The sequence below is a fragment of the Procambarus clarkii genome, chromosome 54 (assembly GCF_040958095.1).
Source record: "Procambarus clarkii isolate CNS0578487 chromosome 54, FALCON_Pclarkii_2.0, whole genome shotgun sequence".
Lineage (NCBI taxonomy): Eukaryota > Metazoa > Arthropoda > Malacostraca > Decapoda > Cambaridae > Procambarus > Procambarus clarkii.
This window is the reverse complement of record NC_091203.1, coordinates 2,452,960-2,476,693: the sequence shown is the minus strand read 5'-3', so window position 1 is coordinate 2,476,693 and position 23,734 is coordinate 2,452,960. Positions and strand designations below refer to the sequence as shown.

Sequence of the window (23,734 nt, the reverse complement as noted above, 5' to 3'; positions counted from 1 at the left end):
GTCCACTACCGACTATGGGATGGGTATGGGGGTCCACTACCGACTATGGGGTGGATATGGGGTACACCACCGCCCATAGGATGGGTATGGGGTCCACCACCGCCTATGGGATAGGTATGGAGTCCACTACCACTTATGGGATGAGTATGGGGTCCACCACTGCCTATGGGATGGGCATGGGGTCCACTACCGTCTATGGGATGGGTATGGGGTCCACCACCCCATACCCATAGGGAGCCGGTCGGCCGAGCGGACAGGACGCTGGACTTGTGATCCTGTGGTCCCGGGTTCGATCCCGGGCGCCGGCGAGAAACAATGGGCAGAGTTTCTTTCACCCTATGCCCTGTTACCTAACAGTAAAATAGGTACCTGGGTGTTAGTCAGCTGTCACGGACTGCTTCCTGGGGGTGAAGGCCTGGTCGAGGACCGGGCCGCGGGGACACTAAAAAGCCCCGTAATTATCTCAAGATAACCTCAAGATAACCACCGCCCATAGGATGGGTATGGAATTCACCACCGCCTATGGGATGGGTATGGGGTCCACTACTACTCATGGGATGGCTATGGGGGTCCACCACCGCATATGGGATGGGATCCACTACCACCTATGGGAAGGGAATGGGACCCACCACCCTCTATGGGATGGGTATGGGGTCTACCACTGCCTATAGGATGGGTAAGGAGTCCACCACTGCCTATGGGATGGGTATGGGATCCACCACCACCTATGGGCTGGGAATAGGGTCCACCACCGCCTAGATAACAGGTCACTGGAAACAGTAGACCCAGCAAACATTTTTTTTGTTTTCAAACAGTTTTATAAACATTTTCCTTCTTTGATCACATTTAAAATTACGTTTTTCAGACACTTTTGGAAAGATTGTAAAAACGAGTATAAACCTGAGGCCATAATGCCTACATGAAAGGTTTTTTGAATGTTAACCCCATAACCCCATAACCATCCTGTGCATGGTAATAAACCCCATAACCATCCTGTGCATGGTAATAAACCCCATAACCATCATGTGCATGGTAATAAACCCCATAACCATCATGTGCATGATAATAAACCTCATAACCATCATGTGCATGGTAATAAACCCCAGATCTATCCTGTGCATGGTAATAAACCCCATAACCATCCTGTGCATGGTAATAAACCCCATAACCATCCTGTGCATGGTAATAAACCCCATAACCATCCTGTGCATGGTAATAAACCCCATATCCATCATGTGTATGGTAATAAACCCCATAACCATCATGTGCATGGTAATAAACCCCATAACCATCATGTGCATGGTAACAAACCCCATAACCATCCTGTGCATGGTAATAAACCCCATAACCATCCTGTGCATGGTAATAAACCCCATAACCATCCTGTGCATGGTAATAAACCCCATATCCATCATGTGTATGGTAATAAACCCCATAACCATCATGTGCATGGTAATAAACCCCAGATCCATCCTGTAGGTGGTAGTGGACCTCATGTCTTTGTTCATCTCTCTGTCTATGTCTCTGTCCTTATCTTAGTGTCTCTATTTCTGTCTCTGTCTCTCTCCTCTCTCTGTCTCTGTCTCTCTCTCCTCTATGTCTCTGTCTTTCCTGCTCTCTCCTCTCTCTCTGTTCCTCCTTCTCTCTCCTCTCTCTGTCTCTGTCTCTCTCTCTCCCCCTGCTTCGATCTCCTTCTCTCTATATATGTATCTCCTTTTCTCTGCACGTGTCCTCTCTGCCTTTCTCCTCTCTCTCTCTATCTCTCTCCTCCTGTCTCTCTCTTTCTTTCTCCTTCTGTCTCTCTCTGCATCTATCTTCTCTCTGCCTTCATTCTCATTCTTCATTCTCTCTCTCTCTCTCTCTCTCTCTCTCTCTCTCTCTCTCTCTCTCTCTCTCTCTCTCTCTCTCTCTCTCTCTCTCTCTCTCTCTCTCTCTCTCTCTCTCTCTCTCTCTCTCTCTCTCTCTCTCTCTCTCTCTCTCTCTCTCTCTCTCTCTCTCTCTCTCTCTCTCTCTCTCTCTCTCTCTCTCTCTCTCTCTCTCTCTCTCTCTCTCTCTCTCTCTCTCTCTCTCTCTCTCTCTCTCTCTCTCTCTCTCTCTCTCTCTCTCTCTCTCTCTCTCTCTCTCTCTCTCTCTCTCTCTCTCTCTCTCTCTCTCTCTCTCTCTCTCTCTCTCTCTCTCTCTCTCTCTCTCTCTCTCTCTCTCTCTCTCTCTCTCTCTCTCTCTCTCTCTCTCTCTCTCTCTCTCTCTCTCTCTCTCTCTCTCTCTCTCTCTCTCTCTCTCTCTCTCTCTCTCTCTCTCTCTCTCTCTCTCTCTCTCTCTCTCTCTCTCTCTCTCTCTCTCTCTCTCTCTCTCTCTCTCTCTCTCTCTCTCTCTCTCTCTCTCTCTCTCTCTCTCTCTCTCTCTCTCTCTCTCTCTCTCTCTCTCTCTCTCTCTCTCTCTCTCTCTCTCTCTCTCTCTCTCTCTCTCTCTCTCTCTCTCTCTCTCTCTCTCTCTCCTCTCTCTCTCTCTCTCTCTCTCTCTCTCTCTCTCTCTCTCTCTCTCTCTCTCTCTCTCTCTCTCTCTCTCTCTCTCTCTCTCTCTCTCTCTCTCTCTCTCTCTCTCTCTCTCTCTCTCTCTCTCTCTCTCTCTCTCTCTCTCTCTCTCTCTCTCTCTCTCTCTCTCTCTCTCTCTCTCTCTCTCTCTCTCTCTCTCTCTCTCTCTCTCTCTCTCTCTCTCTCTCTCTCTCTCTCTCTCTCTCTCTCTCTCTCTCTCTCTCTCTCTCTCTCCTCTCTCTCTCTCTCTCTCTCTCTCTCTCTCTCTCTCTCTCTCTCTCTCTCTCTCTCTCTCTCTCTCTCTCTCTCTCTCTCTCTCTCTCTCTCTCTCTCTCTCTCTCTCTCTCCTCTCTCTCTCTCTCTCTCTCTCTCTCTCTCTCTCTCTCTCTCTCTCTCTCTCTCTCTCTCTCTCTCTCTCTCTCTCTCTCTCTCTCTCTCTCTCTCTCTCTCTCTCTCTCTCTCTCTCTCTCTCTCTCTCTCTCTCTCTCTCTCTCTCTCTCTGCAAGCAAGAGCTGTAATCATACCTCAGCTCAGTTAAAACCTACGCCTAGAGGCTCAATTATTACACGAGCCTGTTATATGCATCAGTTGATATAGCCTTTATTCATTAACAATATTGGGTAACAATCATATAAGGAAGAGGATGAGCCTGTAGCAAACTGTTTGCCAGTGCCTTCATGTGATCAGTTGACCTGATCTCCCGTTGATGAACCTGTTGAGCGAACAAGTTCCAGATGCGAGTCAGCCTAGGAATGAATGATCGCTCATGGAGTGATGTTCTTGGGAAAGGCCCTTCCAGCATGTGACTATTGAAGGTTAAGAGCCTTAGTACTATGGGTGGCAACTACTAATAGTCTACGGAGTTGGGCCAGGGGCGGAATTTTGAGTATGTTGTACATAACAGTAAGACCAAGAACGTCACGACGGTGTTGCAGGCTCTGATGTTCAGACTGTTCCCACCAGACTTGACTAAGATTAGAGATGAGCCTTCTTGCCCATCTCTTCACTTTGTCCAACACGCTGATAAATGCCGGTGGGCAGGTGATCTAGGAAAGGGGTGCATACTCTAGATGAGAGAGAACTTGTGCTTCATATACGGCTTTGTAACCCCTTGCAGCTCTCTTAATTTTGCCTCGCTCTCTTTCTCTCCCTCTCTGTCATCACAATTTAATAGTGATTATAATGCTGTATCTAATAATGACAGCAATTAAATAATTAGCAATAATTAAATAATTAAAACAATATTTTGTTTTAAATTTTTATAAAATATTATATCATAACATTCAAAAAACCTTTCATGTAGGCATTATGGCCTCAGGTTTATACTCGTTTTTACAATCTTTCCAAAAGTGTCTGAAAAACGTAATTTTAAATGTGATCAAAGAAGGAAAATGTTTATAAAACTGTTTGAAAACAAAAAAAATGTTTGCTGGGTCTACTGTTTCCAGTGACCTGTTATCTAGGCGGTGGTGGACCCTATTCCCAGCCCATAGGTGGTGGTGGATCCCATACCCATCCCATAGGCAGTGGTGGACTCCTTACCCATCCTATAGGCAGTGGTAGACCCCATACCCATCCCATAGAGGGTGGTGGGTCCCATTCCCTTCCCATAGGTGGTAGTGGATCCCATCCCATATGCGGTGGTGGACCCCCATAGCCATCCCATGAGTAGTAGTGGACCCCATACCCATCCCATAGGCGGTGGTGAATTCCATACCCATCCTATGGGCGGTGGTTATCTTGAGGTTATCTTGAGATAATTACGGGGCTTTTTAGTGTCCCCGCGGCCCGGTCCTCGACCAGGCCTTCACCCCCAGGAAGCAGTCCGTGACAGCTGACTAACACCCAGGTACCTATTTTACTGTTAGGTAACAGGGCATAGGGTGAAAGAAACTCTGCCCATTGTTTCTCGCCGGCGCCCGGGATCGAACCCGGGACCACAGGATCACAAGTCCAGCGTCCTGTCCGCTCGGCCGACCGGCTCCCTATGGGTATGGGGTGGTGGACCCCATACCCATCCCATAGACGGTAGTGGACCCCATGCCCATCCCATAGGCAGTGGTGGACCCCATACTCATCCCATAAGTGGTAGTGGACTCCATACCTATCCCATAGGCGGTGGTGGACCCCATACCCATCCAATGGGCGGTGGTGTACCCCATATCCACCCCATAGTCGGTAGTGGACCCCCATACCCATCCCATAGTCGGTAGTGGACCCCATACCCATTCTATGGGGGGTTGGGGACCCCATACCAATCCAGTAGGTGGTAGTGGACCCTATAACCATCCCATAAGTGGTGGTAAACCCCATACCTATCCTCTGGGTTTTAGTAGACCACATACCCATCTCATTGACGGAAGTAGACCCCATACCCATCCTGTGGGCAGAAGTGGTCTCCATACCCTTTCTGAGGGCTATTACTCAGTAATTAGTCAGAGATTCTGCCCTTGAAAAGGAAGTTGACTATAATCTTGAACTGCCTACATAAGTATCCTAAGAACAAAAATTTTTCTCACCACGAACGTCAAGAAAGCCTTGTAGACCCGAGATAAACTGAAATCTACACTAAAAATTCAATTTTTCCTCATATTATCATGCAAGAAGATTCAGATAACTATGAACCGTTCAATAGAACTTGCTGACTAAATCTTACTATTGCTCGACTTAGACTCAAAATTTGCTTTTGCTGTTGATGTAGATCAAATGTAATCAAATCTTTACCTGATCAAATGTAAATGTGTCAGCAAAATTATTCGCACACTGTCTGTCACTGTGTATTCACCTAGTTGTATTCACCTATTTGTGCTTGCGGGGGGGGGGGGTATAGCTCTGTTCTTTCGGCCCGCCTCTCAACTGTCAATCAATCAACTGTTACTAATTACTAATTTTTATTTATTTATTTTTCACACACACACACACACACACACACACACACACACACACACACACACACACACACACACACACACACACACACACACACACACACACACAAGGAAGCAGCCTGTAACAGCTGTGTAACTCCCAGGTACCTATTTACTGCTAGGTAACAGAAGCATCAGGATGAAAGAAACTCTGCCCATTTTTTTTTCTCGCTGGCGCCAGGAATCGAACCCGGGCCACAGGATTACGTGTACAGCGTGCTATCCACACAGCCACCGGCGCCCCTGTGTGATTGAGTACGAAAAGATACATGAATTTGGAGACAACTCTATAATAAATGTTCAAGATATGTGTAAATATTTACTTCAAAATGAACTACTACAAGACATCGTAGCCAAACATTTTTTTTTGGTACCATACTACCACAGTATGCAAACTGTAGACAATAAATACAGGTGATTATAATCTTTCCACTGCCGCCTACTGAATTAGGGGGTGGTTACATGGTAAACCTGAATTACTGTGTATATTTTAAAATCCTGACTGCGTCCACAGCTACACGATGCTGGGTACCGGGGCGTGTCCTCTGTAGAGTCCGGCGCTCTGGGCGGCGCTGCGCACTTGATCAACTTTAAGGTCAGTAGCGCATACCTTCTCACCATACTAGTTATTATACTGGACCGTATTTCATGTATTGTAGCTACCTTACGTTTCTGCTGTTTGAGAGAGAGAGAGAGAGAGAGAGAGAGAGAGAGAGAGAGAGAGAGAGAGAGAGAGAGAGAGAGAGAGAGAGAGAGAGAGAGAGAGAGAGAGAGAGAGAGAGAGAGAGAGAGAGAGAGAGAGAGAGAGAGAGAATGAGAGAATGAGAGAATGGGAGAATGAGAGAATGAGAGAATGAGAGAATGAGAGAATGAGAGAATGAGAGAATGAGAGAAAGAGAGAGAGAGAGAGAGAGAGAGAGAGAGAGAGAGAGAGAGAGAGAGAGAGAGAGAGAGAGAGAGAGAGAGAGAGAGAGAGAGAGAGAGAGAGAGAGAGAGAGAGAGAGAGAGAGAGAGAGAGAGAGAGAATGAGAGAATGAGAGAATGAGAGAATGAGAGAATGAGAGAATGAGAGAATGAGAGAATGAGAGAAAGAGATAGAGAGAGAGAGAGAGAGAGAGAGAGAGAGAGAGAGAGAGAGAGAGAGAGAGAGAGAGAGAGAGAGAGAGAGAGAGAGAGAGAGAGAGAGAGAGAGAGAGAGAGAGAGAGAGAGAGAGAGAGAGAGAGAGAGAGAGAGAGAGAGAGAGAGAGAGAGAGAGAGAGAGAGAGAGAGAGAGAGAGAGAGAGAAAGTTTATCCATCGGAGAAGGTCATGCCTTCTCGATAGCAGGAGTTATAAAAGCTTCTATGAAACACAAGTTCGCTTCCATTTGCGTACACACTCTTGCACTGCTTGGCCTCTCATCTTTCATCCGAATTCTGGACGAGGTGGAGAACCGTGATAGGAGACTCATCATGTTCTTGACTAATTCTGCATGAACTGTTGAGAACATCTGAGTCTTCATCACCTGCGAAATATTGGCTGACATATTGGTATGCATAAGGCCAATATTCTCAAGCTTCCCCACCTGACCCATCTTCGAAGTGCTTGCAAGGCGCCGGGCGAGTGTTTTACCACTACGCCACGGGGGACTGTGTAGGGGAAGATGACTATCTTTCCAGACTACTCGTAATGTTTATATCCTATGCTAATCTCTCATTGGGTACATAAAGGCTATTACATAACACTCACTCCTGTAGCGGCTCTAGCTTCACAAGGACACCAGATATGCATGATCTGCCTCTATTATTCTAGAATCAAGAATAAATCACTTCCTCACACAGATCATGTATTATTCACATTTACATGTGTTCGGATAATGCGCTAATCACATTTATATGTGTTCGGATCATGCACTATTCACATGTAATACGAAATTATCCTTTGTTCGCATTTCAATTGCTGACAATACACGACATACACAAAAGAATATTATGTATTTGATTCTGACTGTCTGCAAACATTGAAGGCGTCAGACACTGTGGCGGGGACATCGCTGCTGAGGAAGTACTACCACCTCAAGACGGTGGGAGGCATCTCGTCCCGCTCCTCAGAGCACTCCACCGTCATCACTTGGGGCAAGGAGCGGGAGGTGGACTCCCACAGACACCTGCTCCAGACCTACCCTGAAGGTAAGATGTTAAGAATGAACCAAAAGCGTGTTGGATTTTCAAGCTGAGCTCCGGGATAATTTACCGAAAAATCCAATGTATTAAGAATTCACGGAGAAAGTATTGTGCTTGGGATGAGAGCTTGCTCTTTCGTGATCACAAGAGCAGCAAGCTACCACACATCACTCTAAATGAAAGATAACCAAGCCTAACTGCAAGATTTTGTGTTAGAGCTAGTTAGGATCAAGGCTAGTTTCTTGTAATACTGCATATCTGATTTCTAGGATCCAGGATTTCTGCAGTGTCTGTGTAACCTATAAGTAGTTTCCTTGTGAAGGACATGATGAATGCTTTCAAATGCAGTAATATATGCCGGAGAATGGTTTAATTATTATTTGTTTAGGGCAAATGACAAAGACGATAATGCTGTAACTATTCACATAATTATATATATCCGCCACTGAATTGAACACGGTAGTTCTGAATGATACTGCTTTACAAGAATGTAAAAACTCTTGTAAATATAAATAAATAAATAAATAAATAAATAAATAAATTATTGAACAAATCCACACGTGGAGTGTAGTTTAGTGTGTTGTAGTGTAGTGAAATAGATAATTAAGTCAGTATTAATGTTGTTACATTTACCGCCAAGATACACCCCTCTCTCCCCAATAGAGTCATACTACCCCCCCCCCTCCCTGTAAATAGTCCAGAATTATAGTCTATACTTAGACTACACAAGTATAGTCCCATAGTTTTATTTAGTTACGTTCAGTGAAAAGAATGAACCCACAATTTTATGTTATGTTGGTTACAAGTTGGGTGAAGGCGAGCCTCCGCTGACACTCCCAGGGAGGAGGGAGTGTTTCCCGCCTAAAGCCAAACCGGAAGCGGAACACAGAGTCTTCGGAGAAGTTGGAATTATGATTTGCTGGTTGTCGGGAGAATTTATTTGCACTAAAGTGTTACAAATGGGAGTCTGTACTATGGGGGATATAGTATAACAGGGGTGTATGGGTAGTAGTTAGCATTAAGAGTTATCAAATATGGGAGATCTAAAAGGCCCGGCCCCCAAAATAAACTATCCACAGTGAATAATAACTTGCTACTAGGTCATGTCAGACTAGAGGTTGATCATAGATCTCCTACACAGGAAGAATGGATACTCCTTTAACTAACTTACTAATTTATTAACCCCTTAACAACCCCCCATATACACTCACACCAATAACAATAATAATAATTACTTTACCACACTATCTTACGTTAAAAGCCTTGGTCCACATAAGCAGGATACAAGGTTTTACACTGAGAACACACTAGGGTAAAGTTCTACTAGGCGAGGGACACTGGCAATGACTCTAGGGAGCTTACTGGTAACACTGGAGCCCACGTGGTTCCCCTGGAACCCTCTAGAGTAACTTGTAAAAATAAACACTAGTGAACACCTAATTGCTACACATCAATACTCTACACATAGAACACGTTTATGCCAGACAATGAGGATACTACACAGTCTACTGTCACGTGGGGGTGGGCGGTCCGGGGCTCTGCTAACACTTAACTGCTAGGGGCTCAAAGGGCCCAAATACTCAGCCCCTCCGACTCCCTGGATTCACCGGAGTCTCCTTGGTCACACAAGATAGGACCAACGATGCCCACCTCCGCAGGTCTTTGCTTCCACCACAAAGGGGTGCCATTGATTCACCCTGGAAGCCCTTCAGTCAACCACGGGGAAACTGCTGTTAACAGTTCCGGCCTAGACCCGTGGGGGAGTGAAGGAAGACTCAGGCTTACCTATAAACATAACCTCCCTGAGTCTTGCCTGCCAGACAAAAAAGGTTGCAGGAACTCCTTTCCCGCCTGTCTTCTCTATCTTCCTCTTAGCAAGGTCGCCAGCTGGGTTATTATATCTGCACCCCAGCAATGCAGTTCAGTGGGTGTATCATATATCGTTTGTAGCCAGAAATGTATGCTCATAGAGAAATATCACAAATGGAGGCACACTCAAACACAGTAATAAAATGTGTGGATTTACTGACGCAAATTACATGAACACACACACACAATCACAAGTAATACATGAATATGGAATATGGATAATGAGTCTGGCGATCGTCAGCCTCTTCTTCCACGACCTCCAACACCCCTTCAACTGGGCAGAAGGACAGGAGTTTCACACTCTCACAGGAGGGCCTCTTCACCACGTCGGCACCTCTCCTTCACTGTCCTGTCATCCGTACACACTGTCCTCTCTGACAGTCCTGGACACAAGCTGCCTTGCAGCCTATTCTACTATTAAAGTAATAAAGTCTTGCTGCCACATACACGAGTAAATATTGTGGCCTAACTAGCCTACTCATACAAGGGGTAATGGGAGGGAAAATGATCTACCTTACGTTCCTGGCTCACGACGCCTGTCCCTCGATGGTGTGAGGTTCCCACGCTTCCTTGGGTCGATCCTTGACGATCCAGGGCGTTCCACAGGTCCTCAGGTGTCGTGAAGCCTTCGCGTCGTCGCCGTTCCAATCCCTGAGATTCAGCTGCCCCAATCCTGGTTCATCGATGGGCGCTGAGCTAATCACTATTTTTTCCCCACACTCGCCTCTCCCACAGGGCGTCGCTCCTTGTCCTAGGCACAGTGTCGTCCTTCCAAGATTCTCAGTGGATGTGACCCTAGTCACAGCTAGCTTGCTCGCCCACCTTCCAGACCTCAACGTCCAGCCAGCGGCGCCGCCCAGCGTCGTCGCCGACTATTTTCCAAGTTTGGGCACTTCTCTGCTCACTGAACTTGGTTCCTCTTTGGCTTCCCAGAAGCGCAGGGTCTCCAATAACTATGGTGAGCAACGAAGGCCAGCTCAATCCACTGAAAAAGGCTTGCAGAGCCTCCAATCCTCGAGAGCAGACCGAGGCACGTCCTGTCGCTTCCACGGTCAGTACAACTCTGACGTTGGCGCCGCCCGGGGCACTCGGTGACGTCATGGCGGGCCCTGATTTGTCGCCCGCGACCTACGTCGACCAATCCGCGATCGACTAATGTCCCTTCCAAAAGGTCACATCTGCCGTAGGGGATACTGTTTCATTTTATAACAGGGCGCCAATTTTCCTTTATTTACAACTTATAATATAACTTCCATGCCTTAACTGGCAGCCGGTCTGGTCGCCACATATATCATTAGACTCCCTGAACCTCAGAGAATCAGTAGGGAGAGCTGATATGACTCTTTAAGCCGGCAAACGAAAGAAATAGGAGAGGGCACCGTAACATACCCCTCCCCTTAAAATAAGAGTCATATCGGAAGAGCAGCACTCAAGAGGGCAATCTATACTCTTGCTCCCTCCGTTCCTGAAGTGTCTCTCCTCCAGTTGGTGACGTGGCTCGTACCACCTTGCCAGTCACTTGCCTCATTGTATCTCCACCTCGCATAGTACCGGGTGTGATGGGTGTTCCCTGAACACCTACAAGAAATCCCCTCTCCGTGGCTACGAGTGTACTCCCACGGCTCGTTACCACTGTAAGATTCAGTGCATGCAGCGCCTCCACCGCGTCGTGCACTCCGAGATAGTCTTGCATTTACACTGCGTCCTACAGGTACTCCATGTTTCCTCTCATGATCTCCTCTTCGCCAATCTTCTCTCTTCTCGGTTCCTCTTCTCCCGTAGGTGCGTTGTCTCCTCACAGTGGCACTTGTAACCTGTACTCCATCCAGCAGCTTCCTCTCTTCCACACTAGGCTTTTGCGATGGCCCAATGCCCCTCTGGTTAGGCTGGCGCCTACCCTGGGTGTATCTATTCCCTGCTTTCTTCGTATTGCCTTTCCTATACCACTCGCTCCTTCGTTCCCGACGAACATCTTCACTCCTCCATGAGATTCTCTTCCCTGCAGACGTCTTCTTCGGTTCGTGGTTGGGCTCATCCACCTCCCTGTGGCTCACCTCACCACGGTGGTTCACCTTGCACCTACCACTATTCATCTGGCCGGCATAGGGTGCTTTGCGTCGTGGCTCCTCCACTCTGCCCCTCACCGCCGTTCGCTCATCCACTGAGCTTACTTTATTTACGTTTCTGTATGGAGGGAGTGCGGTCTGCAGCCTCTTCACCGCCCCAGGCGTTTGTACAGCTGCTCCTCGCCACTCCTCCACACGCATCATCAGGCTTAGTCGGAGGTCCCCGTCGGGGTTTTCCACAACCTCCGACGACCTCTCTGCACTCTCGCCCTCGTTGTCGTCGTCTCTGGCGACGTTTTCCCTGGCGAAGTCGGCTTCCTCACCACCATCTGGAACGACCGATACCTCACCTGGCAGGGTTGTACCGCTGCTTGCAACATAGGCACTCCTGGCCCAATCGGGTTGTATCCTGCCTCCTCCGAGGTCATTACCCAGCACCATCTGTACATGCTCTAGGGGTAACTTAGGGGCTACAGCTACTATAGCTCTCTCGACTCCGTAGTCGGCAATCAGCTGTACTTCGTGAAGTGGCAACCTGTATTCCTCCCCCACACTGCGTATCCTCACCACTCCCACAGGTGAATCATTAAATTCCTTGGGGAGAATACTCCTGGTCACCATACTTATGTCAGCACCCGTATCTCGAAGCACGGCAACCTCCACTGGGTCTGACTTTCCAAACTTCACGTTGGCCTCGAAAACGAAGGGATGTTCACCCAACTTCATTTCCCAACCATTCACGTTGGGTCCACTATAATATGGGGTGTGGACAAACACTCTCTCCTCTTCCAACATTAATCCTACATTCCTTTGGTGCTCCCCACACTCGCGGGCATAATGTCCTCTCACGCCACAGTTGTAGCATCGGCCACCTCCCCTGGGCGGCCACTCGCTAGTCACTCTGGCGGTACCACTTGCAGACGCTCCCTGGGTCCTCCTTGGACTCCCTGTCGTCGTGTCCGGGACTGCAGCACTTGCTCCTGAGCTAGGTCCACTGCTCATAGCTTGGGGCTTCCTACCCGCGTCTCTTGAGCTCTTGAACCACGTTACTTCATCGGGCACACTACTCTTGGGAGAGTCCCCACCCGTCCTCGCTCCTCCTGAACTCCTAAGGTTCCCTCCCGACCTGGGGTAAGGCGAGTGTCTGGGCGGCCCCTCCCTCCTGATATGTAGTGCCTCCTCCAGCATGTCGGCTCGATCCGCTGCAGCCTTCAGGTCCTTAATACCTGCTTCTCTCACCCTCACTCGCAACTCAGGATGGAGCACTGACATAAACTTCTCCATCACTATCAGTCGTTTGATATCATCCACCGACTCCGCTTCCTCCGCCTTCAACCATCGTAGGAATTTCCGTTCCATATCCCTGGCGGTCTCGGCGTAAGTCTTTCCCGACGCTCTTGTACACTCTCTGAACCGCTTCCGGTACATCTCCGGAGTCAGCCGGAATGAGTGGAGAACCGCATTCTTAATCGCGTCATAACTAGTACACTCCTCTAGGTCCAGCATGTTATAGGCTTCCCGGGCCTCACCAGTCAACCTGCCCTGGACCAGAGCAGCCCAATCATCTTCCGGCCACTCCTTCAGAGTTGCTATCCGTTCAAAGTGTTCGAAGAACGCCTCAGCTTCTTGTGGTTCGAACGTAGGTAAGTCACGTTCCCTTACCTTGAGGTCATCCCGCCGTGCAGGTAGTGAGGGCAGACCGCGTTCAACGCGACGCAATTCGACTTCTTTCTTTGCCCTTATCTCCTCCAGTCGCAGTTGTCTCTCTCCTTCTTCCCGCTGCAGCCGAGCTTCTCGCTCCTCTCGCTGCAGCTCAGCCGCACGTTCCTCTCGCTGCAGCTCAGCCGCACGTTCCTCTCGCTGCAGCTCAGCCGCACGTTCCTCTCGCTGCAGCTGCAGCCGTGCTTCTCTCTCCTCTCGTCGCAGCTGGGCTTCCAGTTGCATCTTCATTATTTCCAGTTGCAGGCTCCTCTTACTACAGCTGGACCTTCCACTGCTCCCATGTTCACTGTGAATTCTCTCCACACTGGTAGGCGCTTGGGGAGGCCCTAGTCGGGACGGTTCACCTTGCGATGGCTCTCCTCGGGACGGCTCCTCTTGAGATGGCTCCTCTCCCGTCCCTTCCTCTCGAGCTGTGAGCTGTGCCATGATCTCTATCCTTCGCTCTGCTACCTTAGTCGTCCTCAACCTGATCCCAAAGTGGTTTGCCACTTGTTGGAGCTGGGCCTTGGTACACTCCTCCAAAATTCTCTCGTCCCTTGTGTCAATAAATCTCTTTACTTTGTCTTCCTCCATCTCTATATCATCAAGCATACACGACGGCACAGACAAGTTAGTAGGCACTAATTTCACTGTTTCAGTCCCTTAGCCGGTTGAGTAACAGTACCACCGAATTCACTGGCCACACTGTATTAGTACCCTGGCAACACTTGTCTTGAAATTTGGTCCACACTGTAGCTTGATCCACGCTACCTGGCGAGGTTCCCAGTTCTTGGCTACCGGGGTTCGAATCCTGGCAAGGTCGCCAGTTCTCTTGTCACGTGGGGGTGGGCGGTCCGGGGCTCTGCTAACACTTAACTGCTAGGGGCTCAAAGGGCCCAAATACTCAGCCCCTCCGACTCCCTGGATTCACCGGAGTCTCCTTGGTCACACAAGATAGGACCAACGATGCCCACCTCCGCAGGTCTTTGCTTCCACCACAAAGGGGTGCCATTGATTCACCCTGGAAGCCCTTCAGTCAACCACGGGGAAACTGCTGTTAACAGTTCCGGCCTAGACCCGTGGGGGAGTGAAGGAAGACTCAGGCTTACCTATAAACATAACCTCCCTGAGTCTTGCCTGCCAGACAAAAAAGGTTGCAGGAACTCCTTTCCCGCCTGTCTTCTCTATCTTCCTCTTAGCAAGGTCGCCAGCTGGGTTATTATATCTGCACCCCAGCAATGCAGTTCAGTGGGTGTATCATATATCGTTTGTAGCCAGAAATGTATGCTCATAGAGAAATATCACAAATGGAGGCACACTCAAACACAGTAATAAAATGTGTGGATTTACTGACGCAAATTACATGAACACACACACACAATCACAAGTAATACATGAATATGGAATATGGATAATGAGTCTGGCGATCGTCAGCCTCTTCTTCCACGACCTCCAACACCCCTTCAACTGGGCAGAAGGACAGGAGTTTCACACTCTCACAGGAGGGCCTCTTCACCACGTCGGCACCTCTCCTTCACTGTCCTGTCATCCGTACACACTGTCCTCTCTGACAGTCCTGGACACAAGCTGCCTTGCAGCCTATTCTACTATTAAAGTAATAAAGTCTTGCTGCCACATACACGAGTAAATATTGTGGCCTAACTAGCCTACTCATACAAGGGGTAATGGGAGGGAAAATGATCTACCTTACGTTCCTGGCTCACGACGCCTGTCCCTCGATGGTGTGAGGTTCCCACGCTTCCTTGGGTCGATCCTTGACGATCCAGGGCGTTCCACAGGTCCTCAGGTGTCGTGAAGCCTTCGCGTCGTCGCCGTTCCAATCCCTGAGATTCAGCTGCCCCAATCCTGGTTCATCGATGGGCGCTGAGCTAATCACTATTTTTTCCCCACACTCGCCTCTCCCACAGGGCGTCGCTCCTTGTCCTAGGCACAGTGTCGTCCTTCCAAGATTCTCAGTGGATGTGACCCTAGTCACAGCTAGCTTGCTCGCCCACCTTCCAGACCTCAACGTCCAGCCAGCGGCGCCGCCCAGCGTCGTCGCCGACTATTTTCCAAGTTTGGGCACTTCTCTGCTCACTGAACTTGGTTCCTCTTTGGCTTCCCAGAAGCGCAGGGTCTCCAATAACTATGGTGAGCAACGAAGGCCAGCTCAATCCACTGAAAAAGGCTTGCAGAGCCTCCAATCCTCGAGAGCAGACCGAGGCGCGTCCTGTCGCTTCCACGGTCAGTACAACTCTGACGTTGGCGCCGCCCGGGGCACTCGGTGACGTCATGGCGGGCCCTGATTTGTCGCCCGCGACCTACGTCGACCAATCCGCGATCGACTAATGTCCCTTCCAAAAGGTCACATCTGCCGTAGGGGATACTGTTTCATTTTATAACAGGGCGCCAATTTTCCTTTATTTACAACTTATAATATAACTTCCATGCCTTAACTGGCAGCCGGTCTGGTCGCCACATATATCATTAGACTCCCTGAACCTCAGAGAATCAGTAGGGAGAGCTGATATGACTCTTTAAGCCGGCAAACGAAAGAAATAGGAGAGGGCACCGTAACACTACTTAACTGGATAACAACGACACAGAAATAAAGAAACAGAGGAAGGGGAGGAGGTTTCCTTTCACCACAACGCCAGCCAGAGAAGAGAGCGCATCTCCACTCTTCTTCCTCAGTAGACTCACTGCCAGCAGACTACTCAACTAATCTTACAGCATTCCTATCCCAAGTTTACTCAGGTTTACTTTACAAATGATTAGAAAGTATTAGTAAACATAGTTGGTGCCTATTTTATTATTTAATAATCAACCCCAAGCTCAGTCTTTAAATGCTCTTTGAGAAACAAGAATAGTCTTACGTCTGGCAGGGAAAATACAAACAAATGCACCTCGTGATGCGTTTCCAATACTATAAGGCAGTTTATTTAGCTCAATTTTGACCTCTGGTTTCCACTGAGGAAACACACGTTATTACACACGTTCCACTATTTCCACATATATAGACATTTACCGCCAAGATACACCCCTCTCTCCCCAATAGTCATACTACCCCCCCCCCCCTCACTGTAAATAGTCCAGAATTATAGTCTTTACTTAGACTACACAAGTATAGTCCCATAGTTTTATTTAGTTACGTTCAATGGAAAGAATGAACCCACAATTTTATGTTATGTTGGTTACAAGTTGGGTGAAGGCGAGCCTCCGCTGACACTCCCAGGGAGGAGGGAGTGTTTCCCGCCTAAAGCCAAACCGGAAGCGGAACACAGGGTCTTCGGAGAAGTTGGAATTATGATTTGCTGGTCGTCGGGATAATTTATTTGTACTAAAGTTTGTCTACTAATATCCAATGTTGTGACTTAACTTATCATCAGAGTAATTGTGAAGACATTACATGTGGTGCCAGAAAAAAAAAATATTGATAAGCCGTGGAGAGGGACTTGAGCAGTGATGCCAGTTATTGTTTTACATTTTGAAGAGTGTTTCCGTAATGTATCTATCATCAGAATTTTTGTTGGCCACAAGTAGATTTAAACAAAAATTTCAGTGAAGGAATGTCAATTTTATTGTATTTAGTATTAACCCCCATTTTCACTCTAAGCTGTTAACGTGTGTTACGGCCTCACTTACCCAGTAACCCGGCTTCTTTTCATTTCTCTTTCTATAGGGCCTTAGTGCCTCTTCTTACCAGATCCAACCCCAACCAGGGTTAAGTTATTAAGAACTGATCAGTAATAGACAACTAAACGAGAATGGGGGTAAGCAACACTAAAACCCCTCACCACATGCACTTCAATCTTATCTTCAACAATATACACCTATTACAATTAAACATCACGGGTAACACCGTACGTATCACTTTCATACAAGACACTACAAAAACTTCTGCCATCGAAACACTGGTGCGGCGAATCTTCTTCCTAAACACTCAAGGCTTCTTCCCCAAACCTTTTTTCTGAGATACATGCCAGCGAGATCACTTTTCTCAACAATTCACAGGCCAGTCCTCCACAGAATCATCACAGTGTCTAAACACTACCTCGAAACTCCAGCAAAACGGTCGCTGGCTTCCTCTAAAGGTTTAACCACTAACAAGCCTTAACTTAGAGGTCAGGCAGATTAATTCCATCTATTAACAAAACTGTACCACCCTGGAATACGTTGTTCCAAAACCAATAGGTCGTTGGCTTCTACAGACGATTAACTGTCCCCAAGAACACGCCCAACTTGTTCCCACCGAAACAAGTCTTGCATTCAGGACTGCCCTTGCTGGCCACTCATGGTGGACTGCCTCTTGCCATTCAAGGTACTTGGTACTCAACTTGGCCATCCCAGCATGCGTCGGTCAATCACTAATACTTCACTGGGTATCACAGAGAATTTCCAGTCTATACCAATTCGCCCCACTTGTTCCCACTGGAACATGTCTTGAGTGCGAGACTACCCTGGGTGAATTGATTTCTATGGACCAAGGTACCACCCATATCACATCACTTCTGAAGAGTAAAAGATGAATAGTAAGAAGGAAACTGCACAGGTGTCAATAAGATCACAGCTTCCACTGAGGAACAGAAAAATAGGTCGGGTACTCAACAGATGGCGTTGACAACGTCACAACAACTCTCCTAAAAGAATTTGGGTCGGGTGAACTCAACAGATGGCATCAACATCATAACAAGGGCCCTATACCCATCCTGTGAGCAGAAGTGAAACCCATACCCATCATGTGAACGATGGCGAAGTCCATACCTATTCTGTGGGGCGGTAGTGGGCCCCATACTTATTCTATAGGCGGTAGTGGGCCCCATATCCATCCTGTGGGAGGTAGTGAGCCCCTTACCTGTCGTATGAGGGATAGTGGAACGGAACCATCACCACATGCACATAAAGACACATAATTCATTTAGCTAAACAAGTTACAATATTCATAAGCTAACTGTAAATTTTAATATATCGTGTTATATGAACAATTACTGGGTTTGAGACCAACTACAAGTACAGCCTCCTAGAACAGCAACTTATATATGTGGTGAGCTAGTTTCATAATTGGATGTTCATCCTGTGGCTCCATTCTGCGGGCAATGGTGGAAAGGTTACAATCACCCACATTTACTACCTGCCTTTAGTAAACTTGCGATATTTGCCAAAATTTTCTGGTAGTAGATCATTTTGGACTAAATATTTACACATATCTTGCACATTTGTTAAGACCAAAAAGTAGCTTTCTTATAGACTAAATACCACTAATGTTCAGAGCTAATTGCAGATATGATTACGAAATATAAGTTAAAAGAAGAAGATATCCTGCAGTGTATATAAATGGATGTCCCTCCCGCAGGGGACGTCGGGTGTGTGTGCGACTCGTATGACATCTGGCGGTGCCTGGAGGAGGACTGGTGCGGGGAGCTGAGGGACCTGGTACTCCAGCGGGGCAGCAAAGGCGGCTGTATCTACCTCCGGCCGGACAGTGGTGACCCCAAAGTGGTCATTCTTAAGGTAACTGTCCTGTTTACATGTAGGATATGTTGCAAGAAAAGACATTTGGGTACGGCTGTTTATACCTGATGCCCGGTGAAATAGGTACCCAGGAGTTAGGCAATGCTTATCGGTTGGGGAAGTCAGGCGTTGGTCTAGGGGGGGGGGGGGGGGGCGCGGGTTACCTCTGGGCTTCCTGTCCTTGTAAATAAATAAACAAATCTTTTGTGACACTGATGGGCTTTAGGAATACGCAATCCATAAATTATTAATAACTCTAAATGACCCGACCAGGATTCGAACCCCTTGACGTCCAAGATCACCCCAAACGTACACGGTACCATGATCATTGCACCAATTGATCGTCTATATAAGGATTGGTCAGTCCTGGTGCTTTATTCACGTAACAAAGTTATCGTGAATAACTGAACTCAATTACTGGCTCATTATAACACGTGCTACACGTACATTTTGTTTTGACTGGCTAAATCTAAAACAACAACAACAATCTGGTGCTAATTAACTAAGCTTCACGACTGATCAGTTGGTGTAGTGATCACGGTACCAGGTACATTCAGGAGGGATCCTGGCGTGATGGGTTCCAATCCTGGTCGGGTCATATAGAGTTCTTAGTTATTTATTGCTTGCGTGTTCTTGCTGCCTTTCTCATATATATATATATATATATATATATATCTATATATATCTATATATATCTATATATATATATATATATATATATATATATATATATATATATATATATATATATATATATATATATATATATATATATATATATATATATCTATATATATATATATATATATATATATATATCTATATATATATATATATATATATATATATATATCTATATATATATATATATATATATATATATATATATCTATATATATCTATATATATCTATATATATCTATATATATCTATATATATCTATATATATCTATATATATATATATATATATATATATATATATATATATATATATATATATATCTATATATATCTATATATATATATATATATATATATATATATATATTATATATATATATATATATATATATATATATATATATATATATATATATATATATATATATATATATATATATATATATATATATATATATATATATATATATATATATATATATATATATATATATATATATATATATATATATATATATATATATATATATATATATATATATATATATATATATATATATATATATATATATATATATATATATATATATATATATATATATATATATATATATATATATATATATATATATATATATATATATATATATATATATATATATATATATATATATATATATATATATAATACCTTGGAGACCGGCTGCGGATATGGGTACGCACTGGCCCGAAACTAGGCGTTGCGGGCATGGAGACCCGCGCTGCCCCAGTTACCTCCCTCGCATGTTTCACGGACCATATATATATATATGTCGTACCTAGTAGCCAGAACTCACTTATCAGCCTACTATTCAAGGCCCGATTTGCCTAATAAGCCAAGTTTTCCTGAATTAATTTATTTACTATAATTTTTTTCTTATGAAATGATAAAGCTACCCTTTTCACTATGTATGAGGTCAATTTTTTTTTATTGGAGTTAAAATTAACGTAGATATATGACCGAACCTAACCAACCCTACCTAACCTAACCTAACCTATATATATAGGTAAGGTTAGGTTAGGTAGCCAAAAAAAGCTAGGTTAGGTTAGGTTAGGTAGGTTAGGTAGACGAAAAAACATTAATTCATGAAAACTTGGCTTATTAGGCAAATCGGGCCTTGCATAGTAGGCTGAGAAGTGAGTTCTGGCTACTAGGTACGACATATATATATATATATATATATATATATATATATATATATATATGTCGTACCTAGTAGCCAGAACTCACTTTTTGGCCTACTATGCAAGGCCCGATTTGCCTAATAAGCCATTTTTTCCTGAAAAAATATATTTTTTCTATTTTTTTTCTTATGAAATGATAAAGCTACCCATTTCATTATGTATGAGGTCAATTTTTTTTTATTGGAGTTAAAATTAACGTAGATATATGACAGAACCTAACCAACCCTACCTAACCTAACCTAACCTATCTTTATAGGTTAGGTTTGGTTAGGTAGCCGAAAAAGTTAGGTTAGGTTAGGTTAGGTAGGTTAGGTAGTCGAAAAACAATTAATTCATGAAAACTTGGCTTATTAGGCAAAACGGGCCTTGAATAGTAGGCTGAGAAGTGCGTTCTGGCTACTAGGTACGACATATATATATATATATATATATATATATATATATATATATATGTTGTACCTAGTAGCCAGAACGTCGTACTCGGCCTGCTATGCAAGGCCCGATTTGCCTAATAAACCAAGTTTTCCTGAATTAGTATATTTTCTCTAATATTTTTCTTATGAAATGATAAAGCTACCCATTTCATTATGTATGAGGTCAATTTTTTGACCTCATACATAATTCCTCATACATAATTGACCTCATACATAACAACTCATACATAATTGACCTCAATTCAACCAAGAGATGGCTTCCTGAACCTTGCAGGAATCAACCTCACTGAGGACCAAGTCACTCTCCTAAATCTGGGTATAAACTGTCACGTTATGTCCAGACCGAGTGAGATGGCCCGGAAAGTGGAGTTGGAGATTCTGTTGGACGACATATTCGACCTCGAAGCACAAAAGAAGATCACCACCAAAGATACCTTACAAGCAGAACTTATTGCGGAAGGAGGAAAGAATCGAGGCAACTACAGAAGCACCATACTGTCCCCCGAGCTCAAAGCGGCAGCTAAGAGCCTTCGTGAGAACAAGGAGATAGTTGTCAGGAGAGGCGACAAGTCGCCAATATACGTAATTCTTAAAAAAGACGAATATCTGGCGAAAATGAACCTCATACTCTCTGACCAAACTAAATTCCAAAGGGTAACGAAGGACACTACAGCCGAACTGAAAGCAAAGGTCAACAAATTGATCGAAACTGTGAACGCCAAGAAATCTGGACTCCACCTGCCAAATATTATTGGGGAATATAAACCTGGATATGCGTATGGAAATGTCAAGACACACAAGCCTGGAAACCCACTTCGGCCAATCATCAGCCAGATACCCACACCCACGTACAGACTGGCGAAACGACTCAACGGCTTGCTGAATCCTTATGTCCCTTGCGCCTTCAGCCTGAAGTCTCCAAAGGAATTTGTTGACTTCCTGTGGGGAACACGGGCCACAGGGATAAGAGCCTCGTTGGACGTAGAATCTGTTTACCAACGTACCTGTGGATGAAACAATCGGGATGATAGCCGACAGAGTGTACCATGATCCAGCCTGTACTCCTCTTGACATACCAGAAAACAGTCTAAGGAAACTACTCCAAGCTTGTACTAAAGAGGCACCCTTCTTGAGCCCGGATGGACACATGTATAAGCAAGTAGATGGGGTCGCCATGGGTTCTCCCCTAGGTGTCCTGTTTGCAAACTTCTACATGGGTACCATCGAGCAAAAAGTCTTAGTCGACATGAACTTGAAACCGGCCATATACTGCAGGTATGTTGACGACATTTTTACACAGGTACCTGATGTCAGACATCTGCAGGAGCTGAAGGAGGCATTTGAGCAGAATTCTGTGTTGCGTTTTACTTACAAGATGGAGAAGGATGGGAAGCTGCCCTTTCTAGATGTAACAGTCATGGAAAGGAGCGGAGTTTTCCACACTGCAGTCTACACTAAGGAAACAAACATAGGAATGTGCCTGAATGCCAACAGTGACTGCCCGGACAGGTACAAGAGGAGTGTTGTTAACACTTATGTCGACCGTGCCCTCAGCCACAGCTCAGAATGGAAGCAAGTCGACGAAGAACTCTGTAGGGTAAGGCAGGTCCTAGTCAACAACGGCTTCTCCAATGGTTTCGTGGAAGACATCATAAGAAGGAAATTGAAACGCCATGCAACCTCTGAAGTGACAACTAACACAACACCTATACCCCCTATTAGACTATTTTACATGAACTTCTTTTCCACAGCCCATAAAACGGAGGAAAGGGTCCTGAAAGATATTGTCAGTAGAAACGTTATCCCTACAGACAAAAATCAGAAGATACAACTGACAATTTACTATAAAACCAAAAAAACGGCCAGCCTACTCATGAGAAACTCTCCATACACAAAGCAGAACGTTTTAAAAGAGACCAACGTCGTCTATGCCTTCAAATGCCCTCTTGGGGATTGTAAGCCTCAAAAAACTCAGTATATAGGCAAGACAACAACATCTCTTTCCAGGCGTTTAACGATGCATAAGCAACAGGGCTCCATTAAGGAACATATAGCCTCTTCCCACAACCAAACCATCACCAGAGAAATCTTAGCAAACAACACAGAAATCATCGATAGATACAGCGATAGCAGGCGGCTCGACGTCTCCGAGGCACTACTCATCAAGAAGTCAACACCAGCAATCAACAGCCAATTAATGCACAACTATATTCTACCCACTTCAAGACTCCGCTCCAATATAGAAGCATCAAGAAATATGGGCCAATAAAAATAGGCCTTCTGCAGTTACCTACTTTTAATACCTGTTTGTATTTCATTGTTTTCGTGTTCTGTCTTGTGTTAAAAGTTTATTTTCACCTCATCCAAAACTATTGTAACATGTCACTTCACCCAAATGTAGGTATAAAAACTCGAAAGATGTTTAAGCTCTATTCAGTTAAAGTTGTGTGTTTGTGTAAACTAAAGTCTTTGAAAATGTAATAAGTTTTACGAAACGCGCTCAAGTGTCGCGTCAGACTAGAAATAAAAATGAATTTTGGAGAATTGATCTTTGAATTACCATCAACAGTGAAAAGAAACGTACGAAAGATCGAGAAAATTCGTGTTAGAATTATTAATCTTACTTT

At 45.2% G+C, this 23,734-nt stretch overlaps 1 pseudogene; it reads left to right on the top strand.

Annotated features, from left to right (window-relative positions):
* LOC138352606 (nicotinamide phosphoribosyltransferase-like) overlaps window positions 1-23,734 on the top strand; it is a 203,224-nt pseudogene that overhangs the window by 114,793 nt on the left and 64,697 nt on the right.